The sequence below is a fragment of the Pan troglodytes genome, chromosome 6, assembly GCF_028858775.2.
Source record: "Pan troglodytes isolate AG18354 chromosome 6, NHGRI_mPanTro3-v2.0_pri, whole genome shotgun sequence".
Taxonomy (NCBI): Eukaryota; Metazoa; Chordata; class Mammalia; order Primates; family Hominidae; genus Pan; species Pan troglodytes.
Window position 1 is genome coordinate 164,908,370 of NC_072404.2, and position 17,285 is coordinate 164,925,654.

Consider the following 17,285-nt stretch of genomic DNA (forward strand, 5'->3'; position numbering starts at 1 on the left):
AGTGGGGTGTGGTTGGTTGCTGGTGTAGCAGGGAAGGGAAGACCGGAGACCCTAGACCCAGCACCCCTGCCTCACCCCTTCTCAGATGACTTCATGGAGCCAGGCGGAGGGCTGGCCATGTTAGCAGCCACCTTTGGAAATTCCTGGAGGCTCCCTGGCTCGGAGGTGAGGCTGCCACTGGGGCCCCTCCCTCCCAGCTGCCTGCCCATTCCCAGCTTTTCAGGCTGGCTTCTGACTCCTGCACCTCCAAGCCCTTGTCCCAGTTTCATCGCTGGCCTGTTCCCTAGGACAGGGACTGGCCCTCTCCCAGATCCTCAGGGCAGAGGGCAGGCCTTGGGGTCCCACAGAAAGCCCGGCTGCCTGCTGTGAACTAGCCATCTGAGGCCAGCATTGGTGAACCAGTTAGTCATTTATCCCCACCACTGCAGCCCAGCGTGGGGCTGCCACCTCGCCTCTCTCCCCAGCCCCAGGATGTGGGCGGTGAGCCTGAAGGTGGGGCCCTGGTGCTGTGTGAGAGCAGGAGGCATTTTTCTGGGGTCCTGGTTAACGTCCCTCATCACTGCCACCTGACCTGATGGCCTTTGTCTGCAGCCTGGGTGTCTGGATGCAGTGGAGGTGGCCCAGGGCTGTGACGGCCCCCTGGGGCTCACAGACGCAGATGTAGAACCTGGCCACCTGCGGGCTGAAGCCCAGGACGTGTGCCATCAGCTGCTGGAAGGTCCATTCGGGCAGTGCCATGCCCAGGTATGGGTGGGGTGGGGGTGGTGTCTGGCACCCAAGGGAAGGTGATAGAGAAGTGTCAGCAAGCTGGTCTGGCCCTGCCTGTGGGTTACTTTGGGCCATCTGTCAAACCCCCACCTCTCCATCCTTGGCTTTATCTCTGGGAAATGGCCCACTCATATATGTGATCTCTGAGGTCCCTTCTGGGGCCGATCCATTTGGTTATAAGTTATGGAGTGATGGAAGCAGGAGGTAGGGGGTGCTGGCTGTTTGCTGAGGGGCCGTCCTTTCCTGCAGGTTTCCCCTGCTGAGTACCACGAGGCCTGTCTCTTTGCCTACTGCGCAGGGGCCATGGCAGGCAGTGGGCAAGAGGGGTGGCAGCAGGCTGTTTGTGCCACCTTTGCCAGCTATGTCCAGGCCTGTGCCAGGCGGCACATCCACATTCGCTGGAGGAAGCCTGGCTTCTGCGGTACTGCTCAGGCCTCCCCCCGCTGCGGGATTGACTGAGGGGCTCCCCACCCTGTGGGATTGACTGGGGTCTGGCAGGGGACTACAGCTCACTCCTGTGCCCACAGAGCGCCTGTGCCCCGGGGGCCAGCTCTACTCCGACTGCGTCTCCCTCTGCCCACCCAGCTGCGAGGCGGTGGGTCAGGGAGAGGAGGAGTCCTGCAGGGAAGAGTGTGTGAGTGGCTGTGAGTGCCCGCGAGGCCTCTTCTGGAATGGCACCCTCTGTGTGCCTGCTGCCCACTGCCCCTGCTACTACCGCCGCCAGCGCTATGCACCCGGTGACACCGTGCGCCAGCTGTGTAACCCCTGGTGGGTCCTTGAGCCATGCTGGGGGTTGGTGGCCAGGTGGTGCCCTCGGATCCCTCCCTTCTCTTCAACCTGCTTCCCCTAAGCCTCCAGCCCATTCTGGGTCTTCCTCTCAGAGACTGGGACTGCTGCTGGCATGGCTGATGGCCTTGCCGGCTGACCTCTACCCCTTCAGCAGGAGGGGCTTCCACGGGAGGGGAGGAACAGGGGTTTTTGGGGGGTCACCTCCAGCTCAGGGGTCATCTCCACCCCCTCAGGGTGGAGTTGATGCCAGAGCTCACTGTCTCACCCATGTGCCCATAGCGTGTGCAGGGATGGCCGCTGGCACTGTGCCCAGGCCCTGTGCCCCGCCGAGTGTGCCGTGGGTGGGGACGGGCACTACCTCACCTTCGATGGGCGGAGCTACTCCTTCCGGGGTGGTCAAGGTTGCCGCTACAGCCTGGTGCAGGTGGGCAGAGGACGGTCTGCTGGGGTGGCACTCTGCCACAGTAGGGGCCCTCCTAGAGGGCACAGTGGGGCTGACTGTAAGGAAACCCCTAAATAAATAAGCAAAACCCAGAGTCTTCCCAGGAAAGGCCAAGGGAGAACCAACACTGGGGGCATGGCTGTCACAGGCCTCGAGACCTCCTGCTGGGTTCTCACCTCCTCTCCAGCTTCCCTGTGAAAGTCCCTCTGTCATCACCACTCAGCCCGGGGCCACTAACCAAAACCCATCTTCAGTCCTGTCTCTCACAGATGGGATGGGCTGAGTTTGTTACAGACTACTTCATGCAAAACAACCTCAGGGGAAATAAGAGGCCCTGCTCCCGCCCTAAACCTCCCCCAATGAAGTGAGCTCACTTCTCAAAGTTCAGGTGCAGGCCACGATTTTCCCAATCATCTGGGGTCCCCTGAGTGATCTCTCCATTGAACTATTGGACCATTCCCACTCCTCTCATAAGTGGTGATGGGGTGAGGAGGTCCTGGGAGCACAGTCCTCACAGAGGCTGTGCCTGTCCATGGGGAGGGAAGAGGACAGCCATCTCCCCCAGCAAACACAGTCAAAGATGCATGTGTGTACACACACTCACACACACACAGGCTGCACACCAAAACACAGAAATCTGCATGTGAGCACGCACATGTGCATGCAAACACACACACACACACACACACACACACACACACAGGCTACAAACCAACACAGAGATCTGCATGTGTACACACAGACACATACAGGCTATACACCAACACACAGAGACTTGTATGCATCCACACACATATACATGCACCCATGTACACACTTACAGACAGACACAAACAGACATACACATGACACACACTCATGTATGTGCATGTAGATTTAGCATGTGTGTATACATGCACACACACATGGGAGAACATACATATCCATAAGGAGGAAAGAGAGGAGTCATCTCACCCCAACGTGCAGACACGCACTTACCTACACACTCGTGAACATACAAACATGCACACACACCTCCACATGACGCCTATGTGCACATCCATGGCCCTGCACACACATACACACAGACATCCACGCATGCGGCCCATGGTGAGGACGAAGCCCCTTACCTGGCAGAGAGTCTGCCTGGCCGGAAGGTGGGCAGCTGCCTCCAGGTGCGTGCTGAAGGTGTTCTGTAGGGAAGGTCTCCAGAAGCCTCTCCGGAGAGGGTCGGCCCGCCGGGCCCCACTGAATTCCCCCTGCCCGCCCCAGGACTATGTGAAGGGACAGCTACTGATCCTACTGGAGCATGGGGCCTGCAACGCTGGGAGCTGCCTCCACGCCATCTCCGTCTCCCTGGAGGACACCCACATCCAGCTCAGGGACTCAGGTAGCCTCTGCTCTGCCCTCTTGAGGCAGTCTCAGGCCTCCTGTCACTGCTCCTCCTCCACACTACCCTATGGCTTTGGAGTCCAAACACTCTTCCCCAGCCTCCTGCACCTAAGCACACTGCCTCAACTTCCCCGGCCCTCTCATCTCTGAAGCAGACATACAGAGTCCTGAGGAGATGTTCCGAGGCATCTTCTGCCCTGTCCTGGGGTCAGATACAAGTCATGCAGCTATGAGAGCTTGAAAGGCCTTGAGGCATGACCAGACCGGGCAGGCCACTCAGCAGGGTCCCTCCAACCCTCCCCAACCAGCTCCTGGCTCGCCATCTAGCTCCTCCCACACACTGACCATGAGGGTGAGGGACTGGAAAATCTGTGTGCCAAGGGTAGTCCTTGGGCCGCAGGGGTAGGGAGCTCAGGTGGACACTCTAGTTGTCCCCAGCAGCCCATCCTGACATGGGACTTCCTACTTCCCACCCAAGCTCCTTCCCTTATCGCAGCCCTATCCTTCCACGTGCCCCACCCCCACCATCAGAACCCCTGTTCCAGGAGCTGTGCTGGTCAATGGGCAGGATGTGGACTTGCCCTGGATTGGCGCTGAGGGCCTCAGTGTGCGCCGAGCTTCCTCTGCCTTTCTGCTGCTGCGCTGGCCTGGGGCCCAGGTGCTCTGGGGACTGTCTGACCCTGCAGCCTACATCACCCTGGACCCCCGCCATGCCCACCAGGTGTGCCAGTGAGGCGGCTGTGTGGGGGAGCAAGGGTGCGGTGGGACTGCATTCGGCTGTCTTACATGCGTGCTTGTGGCCCAGGTGCAGGGTCTGTGTGGTACCTTCACCCAGAACCAGCAGGACGACTTCCTGACACCAGCCGGAGATGTGGAAACTAGCATTGCTGCCTTTGCTAGCAAGTTCCAGGTGGCCGGCAAGGGAAGATGCCCCTCTGGGGACAGTGCCCTGCTGTCTCCCTGCACCACCCACTCCCAGCGCCACGCCTTCGCAGAGGCAGCCTGTGCCATCCTGCACAGCTCTGTCTTCCAGGTAGCTGGGTTGGGCTCCTCCCACATCTGTAAGATGGGCCAACACCTGCCCTGCCCTCCACCTGGGCTCTTGGGAGGATCAAGGGAGACCAGACAAGCCCAGAGGTGGTATTGGGGACCAAGGGGATGTAGACTCCGTGGAGGAGAAGTTGACCCATTTCCCCATCTCCTCCCAAGGAATGCCACAGGCTGGTGGACAAAGAGCCATTCTATCTGCGCTGCCTGGCAGCCGTGTGTGGCTGTGATCCCGGCAGTGACTGCCTGTGCCCGGTGCTGTCTGCCTATGCGCGTCGCTGTGCCCAGGAAGGTGCCTCACCTCCCTGGAGGAACCAGACCCTCTGCCGTAAGTTCGCTCAGCCCAGCCAACCCCACCCAGGCTCCTCCCCTCCTCCCTAGCCCATCCCCCTTCCAGGAATGGCTAGGGGCCCAGGGTGCATCTTTACCCTTGGCAGACTGCCGGGCTTTTCTTCCTGCAAAGGCACAGGAGGTGTGGGCTGTGGGGTTCCGAGGGGGTGGAGAGAGCCAGTGGTGGCTATGCCCCTGACCTGTGTGTGTCCCTGTGCCCAGCTGTTATGTGTCCTGGTGGCCAGGAGTACCGAGAGTGTGCCCCAGCATGCGGTCAACACTGCGGGGAACCAGAGGACTGTGGAGAGCTGGGCAGCTGTGTGGCTGGTTGTAACTGTCCTCTGGGGCTGCTGTGGGACCCTGAGGGCCAGTGTGTGCCCCCCAGCTTGTGCTCTTGCCAGCTCGGAGCCCGTCGCTATGCCCCTGGCAGTGCCACCATGAAGGAGTGCAACCGCTGGTGAGGGCAGCGACCTTTGGGGCAAGAGGAAGAATGTGGGGATGAAGAGGTAGCTTGGGAGATAACGGGTGGGGTGCAGCCTTGTTGGTCGCAGCGTGCATGCTGGGGGTGACAGAGTGCTAATCACTTCCCCTCGGTCGTGGGGCACTTTAGGGTCCATAAAGCACTTTCGTGTGCATCATTTTATCTAGTTTTACTTTCCTATCATAACCTCATAAAGTAAGAAGTGGAAAAATTGTTCCCATTTTGCAGATGAGGAAACTGAGGCTCAGATAGGCTAAACAGCTTGCAGGGTCACACAGCTTGTTCACGAGAAGTGAAGTGAAGGCAGGTTATGGATCTGCAGGCTTCAATGCAATCCCTCTCCTACCTGGGCTGGGAGTAGGGTGGTTCAATATCTCTGTCCTGCTCCAGAGCCTGGAGGATGGCCCTATTGGAGCCAGGACAGAAAGGGTGACAATGTCTATCCCAGGCATGTCAGGGTGCTGGAAACAGCCCAACTCCCTGTGCTGATGACTGAGTGTTGGGAGCTGAGATGCTCAGGTCTCCAGCATCAGGGCTGGGTTTTCACTCAACATGATGGGATCTGGACACCTGGGTACCCAGTGTCTGGGTTCCTGAGATTCTCACCAGGTCAGACCAGGTTCCTGGAAGCTCGGACTTGCCTCTTACTCCTTCTCAACCTCCTGCAGCATCTGCCAGGAAAGGGGCCTCTGGAATTGCACAGCTCGCCACTGCCCTTCACAGCGGGCATTCTGCCCCAGGGAGCTTGTCTATGCCCCTGGTGCCTGTCTCCTCACCTGTGACAGCCCCAGCGCCAATCACTCCTGCCCTGCAGGCAGTACTGATGGCTGTGTCTGTCCACCAGGCACGGTGCTGCTGGTGAGTCCAAGAAGAAGCTGCGTGGGGGAACAGGATGGCCTTCCTTAAGCCAGGGCACTGCCTTGCTCCCCTCGCACCCCTACATGGTGCCCTTTGTCCCTGCCCTCTGCCCAGGACGAGCGCTGTGTGCCTCCTGACCTCTGTCCCTGCTGTCACAGTGGGCAGTGGTACCTGCCCAATGCCACCATCCAGGAAGACTGCAACGTTTGGTATGCCCAGCTGCCGTGACCTCTAACCCTTTGACCTTGTGGCCCATGGCTCCCCACACATCATCCTTCCCTCCACCAGAAGGGGTCGGGGTGGTGGGGGCTGGGGTATCCAGACTGGCCTGGGCCAAGGGAACCCTGCAGGACCCCACCACGCTGAGGGCTGCTGAAATTGCCTGGAACCTGGACCAGCTGCCTTCCCTGGATCCAGCCCCCAGGGCCCTATCCTCAGTGACTCTGTTTCCCCCACCTTGCCCATAGCGTGTGCCAGGGCCGGCAGTGGCACTGCACAGGCCAGCGGTGCAGTGGGCGGTGCCAGGCATCAGGCGCCCCCCACTATGTGACATTTGACGGACTGGCCTTCACCTATCCTGGGGCCTGCGAGTATCTGCTGGTGGGAGAGGCCAGTGGCCTATTCACAGTCTCTGCCCAGAACCTGCCCTGTGGGGCCAGCGGTCTCACCTGCACCAAAGCGCTGGCCGTGCGTCTGGAGGGCACTGTTGTGCACATCCTCAGAGGTGGCTGCAACATTGAAGGGTGACATTGCCAGGGAGGGGCATACCTGTATGGCTTCCCAGCTGTGCAAGGTGGGCAGGGGCGGGGTTCCCTGTGTCTGCTCACTGCTGGCCAGCTCCTTACTGGGCTTGGCTGCCCTCCATGCCATGGGGTTGGTGCCTCTCCTCTTGGTTGGGACTCAATACCAGAAGGCTCCCAGAAATTAAGTCCCAGAGAAGTCTAATGACGTGCCCAAGGTCACACAGGTAGAGAAGCAAAAGAAGGGCTGGACGGGGGAGCTAGAGAGCCTCATGAGGATCTGGAGGACCCTTTCCTCCAGGCTGGGCCTGAATGCCTTTCTTCCTGTACAGGCCGGGCAGTGACGGTGAATGGGGTGAGCGTGACGCCCCCCAAGGTCTACACAGGCCCCGGGCTGAGCCTGCGTCGTGCTGGCCTCTTCCTGCTGCTCTCCACCCGCCTGGGCCTCACCCTGCTCTGGGGTGGAGGTCAGGCCCCTGCCCTCCCTCAACCATTGGACCTGTGCCCCGCCTTAGCACCATAGGGTTGGACTCACCCCAACTTCTTTCTCCCAACACCTGACCCTCCCTCCTCCTGGTCTCCCTCCACTGAGCCCCTGACACCTCCACAGGGCAGATTTCCAGGCTGAGAGCTAAGCTGACAGCCAGGCTAGGACCCTGAGCTCTCACCTTACTTCCCTACCTGGCTGGCACTTGCCCTGCCCCATGCCCAACCCAGCGCCACCCCTACCTCCCAGTCCATGCAAGAGGTCCGAGTTTCCAAATTAGGTTTTTGGCCAGGTGCAGTGGCTCACAACTGTAATCCCAGCACTTTGGGAGGCTGAGGCGAGCAGATCCCTTGAGCCCAGGGCTTTGAGACTAGCCTGGGTTGAACATGACAAGACTCCCTGTCTACAAAAAATACAAAAATTAGCTGGGCACGGTGGTGCGCATCTGAAATCTCAGCTACCTGGGAGGTAAGATGTGAAGATTGCTTGAGCCTGGGAGGTCAAGGCTGCAGTGAGCTGTGATCACCCCACTGCACTCTGCCTGGGCAATAGAGCGAGAAAAAAATTTTTTAAAATTAGGTTTTCATAATTATCTTTTTCATCACTATGAAAGCAATCCTTCCACACCAAGGGAAACATTGAGAAAATACCAAGTTTTAGAAAGGCGAAATGAAAATAAATCTCCTAACTTCCCATCACCCATATAAGCAGTTGGCTTATATGTTATATCCAACTGCTTCTGTGGAACTGAGGGAAACCCAGATAACCCCCATATGGACTTGGCTCTGAGCCGCTGGGCCACCCTCCCAGCCTGCCGCCACCGAGGCTGGTGCTGCTGGGCCTCACAGTCCATCCTGGAGTCTGGTTTCCCGGAATCTGACCTGATGGAGAATTTCTCTCCCCCTCAGCCCTTGGCTTGGTGTTAGTTAGGAAAATAGGCTCCTAATTCCTACCTTGAGCCCCCTAAATATAGGTCTCTTCATTTATCATCACCAATCATCCCCCCACAAAAGAGGTAACCATACCCCCTGGTGGGGGTGGCACCTGGTGGTGGTAAAACAGACCCTGGGTCTTCTGGCCCAGATAAGGGCTGGCGGGGTCACTTTTAACCATGCTGCCACCAGGGACTCAGGTCCTGGTGCAACTGTCCCCTCAGTTCCGTGGTCGCGTGGCTGGGCTGTGTGGTGACTTTGATGGAGATGCCAGTAATGATCTGCGGAGCCGCCAGGGCGTCCTGGAGCCCACAGCTGAACTGGCCGCCCACTCCTGGCGCCTCAGCCCCCTCTGTCCTGAGCCAGGAGACCTGCCACACCCCTGCACGGTGAGTGCGGGCGGGAAAGCAGGAAGGGAGGTTCCCAGAGGCAGGGCTGGGGAGGGTGTCCGCTGGTCCACTGTGCTGGAGACGCCACCCTGTGCCTGCAGATGAACGCACATTGGGCTGGTTGGGCTCGGGCCCGCTGTGGGGCGCTGCTGCAGCCGCTCTTCGCATCATGCCACGCGGAAGTCCCCCCACAGCAGCACTATGAGTGGTGCCTGTATGACGCCTGTGGGTAAGGAGGGGCCAACCTGGAGTGGGGTAGAGGTGGGGGTGCCGGGACTGAATGCTTCCTCCCACAGCTGCAACTCAGGGGGTGACTGTGAGTGCCTCTGCTCGGCCATTGCCACCTATGCAGATAAGTGTGCCCGGCATGGGCACCACGTGCGCTGGCGTAGCCAGGAGCTCTGCCGTGAGTGTGCCCCGCCCTCAGTCCCCAATGCTAAATCCTGCCACTGCCACAGGCTCAGCTTCTTGAAAGAGCTTCTCCTGTCCCACAAGACGGCCGTTCATTCATTCAAGGGCAAACTGTGCATCGAGTGCTTACTCTGTGCCAGACACTTTTCTAGATAAGCCATATATGCAAGAACGGCTGCCAAGTAGAGCTGACATGGTACACATCGGCCTGGGGGGTCTTGCCCAAGGTCTACACCAGACACCCTGTGCCCTCCATGGTCACCTTGGCCAGCCAGCCTGGTGTGGTTGCATCGTTTTGCCCTTGTGCCTCAGTGATCCAAGGCTCTCTCCTCTCCACCCAGCCCTGCAGTGTGAAGGGGGACAGGTATATGAGGCCTGTGGCCCCACATGTCCCCCCACCTGCCATGAGCAGCATCCTGCGCCCGGGTGGCACTGCCAGGTGGTGGCCTGTGTGGAGGGCTGCTTCTGCCCCGAGGGGACTCTGCTGCACGGTGTGTAGAGTGACAAAGGGCAGAGGGGAGGGGCACTGAGACTGGGAAGGGGCCACTGTGCCCTTTTGCTCTGAGCCCTGCACTCTGTGACCTCAGGAGGAGCCTGCTTGGAGCCAGCTTCCTGCCCCTGTGAGTGGGGCCGCAACTCCTTCCCGCCGGGGTCTGTGCTGCAAAAGGACTGCGGGAACTGGTGCACTCACCAGTCATCTTGGGGGGGACCTATAGAAGGAGCACTGGGCCAAGCCCAGCCTGTGGCTGATCCCAGGACGCTGTGTGCTCAGCACGTGCCAGGAAGGTCAATGGCATTGTGGGGGTGACAGTGGCCACTGTGAGGGGCTTGTGCCTGCCTGTGCAGAGGGAGAGGCCCTGTGCCAAGAGAATGGGCACTGTGTGCCCCATGGGTGGCTCTGTGACAACCAGGACGACTGTGGCGATGGCTCTGATGAGGAGGGTGAGTGTCTTTGCCCATGCGTGGAAGCGACAGGGTTGGTCAGTCCTTGCACATGTAACTGAATTTCCTGGGGCCAAGGCAGCTGTCCTGGAGTGGCTTCTTTAGCTGCTGCTCCCATTGCCAGGGGCTGCCTGTGGCCTGGAGGGATGAGAGGAAGGGAGGGTGTTCTGGTCCCTCTGGGGTTCAGGGCTTCTCTGGGCCCCTACAGCAGCGTCCTGAGCCTGCCTGCTTGCCCCGTGCTAGGTTGTGCCGCCCCAGGCTGTGGGGAGGGGCAGATGACTTGCAGCTCCGGCCACTGCCTGCCCCTGGCCCTGCTCTGTGACGGCCAGGATGACTGTGGAGATGGCACGGATGAGCAGAGCTGTCCGTGCCCCCAGGGCTTGCTGGCCTGTGCCGATGGACGCTGCCTGCCGCCGGCCCTGCTCTGCGATGGGCATCCTGTCTGTCCGGACGCCGCCGATGAGGAGTCCTGTCTGGGTGAGTTGTCCCCGCCCTGGACGCCAGCCCACCCAGCACTCCCTCCCGCAAGGCCCATCTCCTCAAGAGCCCCGACTTCACCTCCCCCCTCCTTTGCCAGGTTCCTGCTATGAAGTTGGTCCTGAGGGTGTGGGAGTTGGGGCATCCCAAACAGTAAGAGCACAGGGCAGTGCCCCAGAGCCAGCTCTTCTTTTCTGGCTGCAGGGCAGGTGACCTGCGTCCCCGGGGAGGTGTCCTGTGTCGATGGCACCTGCCTGGGGGCCATCCAGCTGTGTGACGGAGTCTGGGACTGCCCAGATGGAGCCGATGAGGGGCCGGGACACTGCCCCCTACCTTCTCTGCCCACGCCTCCTGCCAGCACCTTGCCTGGCCCCTCCCCTGGCTCCCTGGACACTGCGTCAAGTCCTCTGGCCAGCGCCAGCCCTGGTGAGTCTCCTGGAGGGAAGAGGTGGGAAAGCTGGTGGCCAGAAGCCTGGGGGAGAGGGGCATGGAAGCCTCAGAGAGAGGCATTTGTGGCGCTGCTCTGGGATGGGAAGGAGCAGGGCGCAGTGGGAGACACCCGAAGACGCTGGAATGAATGAAGTGGAGGGCGTTTGAAAGAGTCTACACTCTTTCCTGGCGTTCAAGGCCTCCCTCCCAGCTGCAGGGAGTCTCATGGAAATTCTTGGCCCAGGGGAGAGCTTTGGGAAAACCAACCGGGCAGCAAAATGCAGAGGGATTGTTCTCGGGAAGGGGCTGCAGGTGGGTTAGGGCCAGGCCCAGGAAATGGCCAAGGGACTTGGACCAGGGAGGGGAGCAGCGGCGGAGGTGGAAGGACTGACCCGGGCGCGGTTGGGGGTGGGAGGGCGCTCGCCGGCAGAGGATCCAGCGCGGACGCTCCCTGCAGCGCCACCCTGCGGCCCCTTCGAGTTTCGGTGCGGCAGCGGCGAGTGCACCCCGCGGGGCTGGCGCTGCGACCAGAAGGAAGACTGCGCCGACGGCAGCGACGAGCGCGGCTGCGGAGGGCCCTGCGCGCCGCACCACGCGCCCTGCGCCCGCGGCCCTCACTGCGTGTCCCCCGAGCAGCTGTGCGACGGCGTGCGGCAGTGTCCCGACGGCTCGGACGAGGGCCCCGACGCCTGCGGTGAGGCTCCCGCGCCCCCGGCCATGCGCGGCCCCCCTGGCCAAGCCGGCGGGCCCACCTCTTCCCGAGCGCCATCCCCACCTTCGCCTCCTGAGGCACAGGTGGGCGAGGCAGCTAGAGTGATTTAGGTTTGGGGGCATCCGAGGCTGGGCCACGTTTGCGTTCCTTTGATCTTTTTCGTGAAACTTTATTTGAAAAGTTTTTACCCTCCCACCTAGGCCCAGGGGAGCGAAGAAAGGGGCTTTGTCTTTCCCCACACTTGGCCAAGAAGGGCTAAGAGGGTGGGCAGAGGCTCTGCGGGGATGAGGAGTGTGTCTCTTTGGAGGGATCCCGCCCTCAGCGTTTCCCCACCAGACCTGAGCAGACCCTTTGTGTCACTGCAAGCCAGCCCTTCAGGTCCTGTCTACCTCCCCCTATAGGGAGCTGTCCACAGGCCCCCCAGCTCCTCCCAGGCTGGCCTGTCTGGCCGCCTCCCACCCGCCTTCCTGCCCCTCTGCAGGGAGAGGGTAGGAAGGGACGGGAGCGGAGCAGGACACATCTCACGGTGCCCGCAGGCTCCACCCAGCTGCCTCCGTGCCCTGGCCTCTTTCCCTGTGGTGTGGCTCCGGGGCTGTGCCTGACCCCTGAGCAGCTCTGTGATGGGATCCCAGACTGTCCCCACGGCGAGGACGAGCTGGACTGCGGTGAGGATGCTTTGTTCCCTGAGGGAGGCCCCGCTGGCTGGGCCTGGGACACAGCTCGCACCCCCCGCTCACTGTGTTTTTTCTCCTCTTCTTTCCCAGGGGGGCTGCCAGCCCTGGGAGGCCCCAACAGGACAGGGCTTCCCTGCCCAGAATACACCTGCCCCAATGGCACCTGCATAGGCTTCCAGCTGGTGAGGGTGGGAGTGGGTGGAGGAGGCGGCAGTGCCATGTTGCCTCCCAGCACAAGAGCCCTGACCCCACTCCCTCCCCAGGTGTGTGATGGGCAGCCTGACTGTGGAAGGCCAGGGCAGGTGGGCCCCTCCCCAGAAGAGCAGGGTTGTGGGGCCTGGGGCCCCTGGAGCCCATGGGGGCCCTGCAGCCGGACGTGTGGGCCCAGGGGCCAGGGCCGGAGCCGCCGCTGCTCCCCACTCGGCCTCCTGGTGCTACAGAACTGCCCAGGGCCTGAGCACCAGTCTCAGGCCTGCTTCACGGCAGCCTGCCCAGGTGAGGGGCTGGGGTGGTGGGGCCTGGATAGAGGAAGGGAGAAGAAGGCCACTAGGCCTTCAGCCCTCCCCCATGGTCCTCACTGCCTGCCCTGTCCCCCTGCCTCACAGTGGACGGTGAATGGAGCGCCTGGTCCCCCGGTCTGTGTGCTCTGAGCCGTGCAGGGGCACCATGACGCGGCAACGGCAGTGCCACCCACCCCAGAATGGGGGCCGCACCTGTGCTGCACTGCCCGGAGGCCCGCACAGCACCCGCCAGACCAGTGAGTTGAAGAGAGGATGGTGCTGCTGGTGGGAGGCCATCCTGTCTGCAGAGCTCCCTTTCCTGACCTCTGACCTCTGCTTCCGGCTTCTCTCAGAGCCTTGCCCTCAGGACGGCTGCCCCAATGCCACCTGCTCTGGGGAGCTGATGTTCCAGCCCTGTGCCCCCTGCCCACTGACCTGTGATGACATATCTGGCCAGGTCACGTGCCCACCTGATCGGCCCTGCGGCAGCCCGGGTAAGGGGGCTCTGGGCCCAGGTGCTGGCTCCAGGGTGTGGGTCTGTGGCAACAGCCCTCTGCATGGAAGCCTCACCCTGGGACCGCTCTAGGCTGCTGGTGCCCAGAAGGGCAGGTGCTGGGCAGCGAGGGGTGGTGTGTGTGGCCCCGGCAGTGCCCCTGCCTGGTGGACGGTGCCCGCTACTGGCCCGGGCAACGCATCAAGGCCGACTGCCGGCTCTGCATCTGCCAAGACGGATGGCCCCGACGCTGCCGACTCAACCCGGACTGCGCTGGTGAGGCCCTTCCCTCAGGGTCCCTAGTCCTCTCCCTGGACCGCCCAGCTGCACATCCACCACCTCCTTCAGGCTCTGACTGTTGGCCCTCCCTCAGTGGACTGTGGCTGGTCCTCCTGGTCACCCTGGGCTGAGTGCCTGGGCCCCTGTGGAAGCCAGAGCATCCAGTGGTCCTTCCGGAGCCCCAACAACCCCCGCCCCTCCGGCCGAGGTCGCCAGTGCCGTGGCATCCACCGCAAGGCACGCAGGTGCTCTGTTCCCCACCCACCGGGGGACCTGCAGGGACCTTGACCCGCACCCCACCTCCCACTTAGGAAGCTTCCTGTGTGCCCCTTCCACATCCACCACACATCCCCAATTCGGAACCCCTGCCCTGTGCCCCTACCCGTCTAAATCCCGGGAGTCCCGGAACCTCTTTGGGCACCCCTGGCCTTTCCCTTTTCTAGTTTTATGCCCTCTAGGTCTTGAAGGTGGGTAGACGGAGCCCGCAGATGCAGCTTCACAAACTCAGCTTGAATTCCTGGGCTGAGGCTTGCGGGGGGCTCTTGCCATAGCTGCCTCCCCAGCCCCCTCTGGGACCCACGGCGCTGGCTGCAGTGCTGGTACAAATTGCTTCCCTGGCCTTCTTCTGGGCCAGTTGCAATGTCTCAGGTGTAGGGGCAGAGTGGGCTGATAGGGTGACCAAATGTCTCAGTTTGCCCAGGACTTCCTCAGTTTTATCACAGAAAGTCTCAAGTCCTGGGAAAGTCCTCAATCCAGGCGAACCAGGAGAGTTGTTTACCCCAAGCAAGCCCCGTCACCAGGCCAGGGACATCCCTCCCTTCTCAGGTGCCAGACGGAGCCCTGTGAGGGGTGTGAGCATCAGGGCCAGGTCCACCGTGTCGGGGAACGCTGGCGTGGGGGCCCCTGCAGGGTGTGCCAGTGTCTGCACAACCTCACCGCACGCTGCTCACCCTACTGCCCGCTCGGCAGCTGCCCCCAGGTGAGGGCACTGGAGTGTGTGGTGGGCAGAGCTGGAGGGGATGGGGAGGCTGGTGGAATGGGTTGGAGATAGGCAGGCGGCCTGACCTCTGTGCCTCTGCAGGGCTGAGTCTTGGTGGAGGGGACGAGAGAATCATGCTGCCACTGTGCCCTACCTGGTGAGTGTGCCTGGGGCATGACAGGGAAGTCCCAGGGGGAGGAAAATCGGCGGGGTCTCTGAGAGGGAACCAGGGGCACTGAGCGGGGGTGGCTGGATACCCCAGCCTCAGGGTGGCAGGAAGCCTGAGTTCTGCATGCCAAGGGAAGGAGGGGACCTCGGGGTGGGAAGGCTTCTCTCTGCCCTCCCTCTCCGTCCGCCCTGCCTTCCTGTGCTTTGGGGGCTTTCTGCCTCCCCCATGGTGCCACCTTTGAGGTGCTCTCTTTCCTCTGTTTCTGCTCAGATCTGGTTGCTCTGGTTGCTTTTCTTTCCCTCTGAGAACAGCCAAGACAAAGTTAAGTTGGACTTTTCAAAAGTATCTTTGCCTGGAAATGAGTTATAAGTGAAACGGGAAAATACAAAGTATTGAAATGGATGCATTTATGGGTCCAGGTTTTCCGTCTTGTCTTGTCTTGTCTTGTCTTGTCCTGTCCTGTCCTGTCCTGTCCTGTCCTGTCCTGTCTCGTCTCCTCTTCTTCTCTTTCTGACAGGGTCTCACTCTGACCCCCAGGCTGGAGTGCAGTGGTGTGATCTCGGCTCACTGCAACCTCTGCTTCCTGGCTTCAAGCGATTCTTATGCTTTGGCCTCCCGAGTAGCTGGGGTTAGACATGCACCACCATGCCCAGCTAATTTTTGTATTTTTAGTAGAGACAGAGTTTTGCCATGTTGATCAGGCTGCCCCATTCTTATCCTAAAAGTGCATCCACAGGTTGCTGAGGTTAAAACAGAACCAGCATACTCAGCTGCACAGGTTGTTCACTGTACAAGTTAGCTGGTGATTGGGACCCAGACTCCAGCCCACAGAGCTGCTTTCATCCAGAGGCAGCCCCTTTCTAATGCCCATGAAGGTGCCTTTTTGGTGTCAGCACCCCTGGATTAGGAACTGCGGTTGCTGGGTCCTGGGCTGAAAGTAGTTTCAGGCTGGCAGTTTTACTCTATGTTCTCTAAATATTCAGTGGACGTGAAAGCCCCCGATTCACACCAAGGGAAGGAGGAGGGACCTTTCCCAGCTAGGAGGTTGTTCCTGGGAAGTCAGCAGGGAGAAAGTGCTCTAAGAAGTGGGGAGAGGCCTGAGTGCTGGGCCGGGGACTGTGAGCCTCTCGGTCTCTGTCTCCTGACCCTGAAGTCTCCTCCCACAGGAGAGAACCAGATGGTCCAGCCCATGGCCACTCCTGCCGCAGCTCCGGCTCCCAGTCCCCAGATCAGATTCCCTTTGGCCACTTACATTCTGCCTCCGCCAGGAGGTAAGGGCCATGTGCTATGGAGTGCAGTGCTAAGAGGGGCCATGCTGCCCAGGGGTTGTCCAACCTGGGAGCGGAAACAGGCCCTCGGGGACATCCTCCTTGCCCTGCACACTGTGGATGGTTGTCCTAAGGATCTGGGAGTCATCCTATCTTAAGTTGCCTCTCTTGACTCTTCCCTCCCTGGGCTAAAGTCACCCATGTGGACGTTTCACATCCCCTAGCTCCCCATGAGACTTTCTAACCGTGTCCCTGCAGGCTCCTGCCGCCCTCTGTCCTCCCCTACTCCAGCCTGTCTCTCTCTTCTGCACCCAGTCCCCTGCTATTTTCCCCTGGGGCTGGCGGGACTGGCTGAGGGGAGTCTGCATGCATCGTCCCAGCAGCTGGAACACCCCACCCAGGCTGCCCTCCTGGGGGCTCCCACCCAGGGGCCCAGCCCTCAGGGATGGCACGCTGGAGGGGATGCTTATGCCAAGTGGCACACTCGGCCCCATTACCTGCAGCTGGACCTGCTTCAGCCTCGGAACCTCACTGGTCAGTGAGGAGGGCAGTGCTTGAGGGGGAGGCAGTGATGATGGGCGGGGGGGAGGTGTAGCTCCTTCAGCTCTGACCTCTGCTCTTGCCCTGGCCCCTCCCTCCCCAGGCATCATAGTGCCGGAGGCTGGCTCCTCCAACGCATATGCCAGCAGCTTCTCACTCCAGTTCAGCAGCAATGGTCTACACTGGCATGACTATTGTGACCTCCTGCCTGGCATCTTGCCCCTGCCCAAGGTATCACCCGCCCAAGGCCGATGGGGCCAGCAGCCCACCATGCCCTTTTGTGGGTTCCATAGTCTTTGTCCCCAAGGGCCTTCCAGTGTCCCCGAGGGGCATGGCCTGCATTCGATGCTTGTTGAATACCTGGTGAGTAGCAGGGACTGTGCTCTGTGGAGCCGAGGCTTGGGTGCCACTGTCACATGGATGCTGGAAACCATCCAAGTGGCTTAGACTCAGGGCAGGTATGTGAAGCCTGCAAGGGAGAGAGGATGGGGAGACACCAAGTTCACTGAGGGCCTCCGGGAGCCCAGACCCACGCAGGTCTTCGTGGAGAGCAGCCTGGGCACAGCCCTGCCCTCAGGGGGTTTGCATCCTTCCCGGAGACAAACTGCACGAGGCGGTAGGAATCAGTCCATGCTGTGTTAAGTCTTAACTGTTTCAGGAGCACCTGCTCTGTGCCAGGTGCCGAGCCAGGCCCTGGGGACACAGCAGTGAACAGGACCTGGCCTTTGCCCTAGGGGCACCTCCAGCTTAGTGGGAGGAGCTCAGTCCAGGACCAGCC

General features: G+C 60.8%; 1 pseudogene across 1 annotated transcript in view; it reads left to right on the plus strand.

The window, feature by feature from the left end:
- The window catches only part of SSPOP (SCO-spondin, pseudogene), a 57,041-nt pseudogene that overhangs the window by 2,901 nt on the left and 36,855 nt on the right, over nucleotides 1-17,285 (plus strand). Inside the window, exons 8-42 of the transcript XR_008548889.2 lie at nucleotides 86-165; nucleotides 592-744; nucleotides 1,018-1,189; nucleotides 1,296-1,536; nucleotides 1,837-1,981; nucleotides 3,251-3,368; nucleotides 3,916-4,091; nucleotides 4,176-4,403; nucleotides 4,580-4,745; nucleotides 4,970-5,204; nucleotides 5,897-6,086; nucleotides 6,201-6,295; nucleotides 6,554-6,810; nucleotides 7,159-7,293; nucleotides 8,438-8,634; nucleotides 8,736-8,863; nucleotides 8,931-9,040; nucleotides 9,387-9,536; nucleotides 9,633-9,726; nucleotides 9,818-9,987; nucleotides 10,231-10,464; nucleotides 10,669-10,890; nucleotides 11,351-11,587; nucleotides 12,142-12,270; nucleotides 12,370-12,461; nucleotides 12,543-12,774; nucleotides 12,885-13,036; nucleotides 13,133-13,273; nucleotides 13,366-13,548; nucleotides 13,646-13,796; nucleotides 14,377-14,530; nucleotides 14,633-14,687; nucleotides 15,866-15,970; nucleotides 16,283-16,501; nucleotides 16,611-16,738. The product of XR_008548889.2 is annotated as an SCO-spondin, pseudogene (transcript). The remainder of the gene's footprint in view (nucleotides 1-85; nucleotides 166-591; nucleotides 745-1,017; nucleotides 1,190-1,295; nucleotides 1,537-1,836; nucleotides 1,982-3,250; nucleotides 3,369-3,915; nucleotides 4,092-4,175; nucleotides 4,404-4,579; nucleotides 4,746-4,969; nucleotides 5,205-5,896; nucleotides 6,087-6,200; nucleotides 6,296-6,553; nucleotides 6,811-7,158; nucleotides 7,294-8,437; nucleotides 8,635-8,735; nucleotides 8,864-8,930; nucleotides 9,041-9,386; nucleotides 9,537-9,632; nucleotides 9,727-9,817; nucleotides 9,988-10,230; nucleotides 10,465-10,668; nucleotides 10,891-11,350; nucleotides 11,588-12,141; nucleotides 12,271-12,369; nucleotides 12,462-12,542; nucleotides 12,775-12,884; nucleotides 13,037-13,132; nucleotides 13,274-13,365; nucleotides 13,549-13,645; nucleotides 13,797-14,376; nucleotides 14,531-14,632; nucleotides 14,688-15,865; nucleotides 15,971-16,282; nucleotides 16,502-16,610; nucleotides 16,739-17,285) is intronic.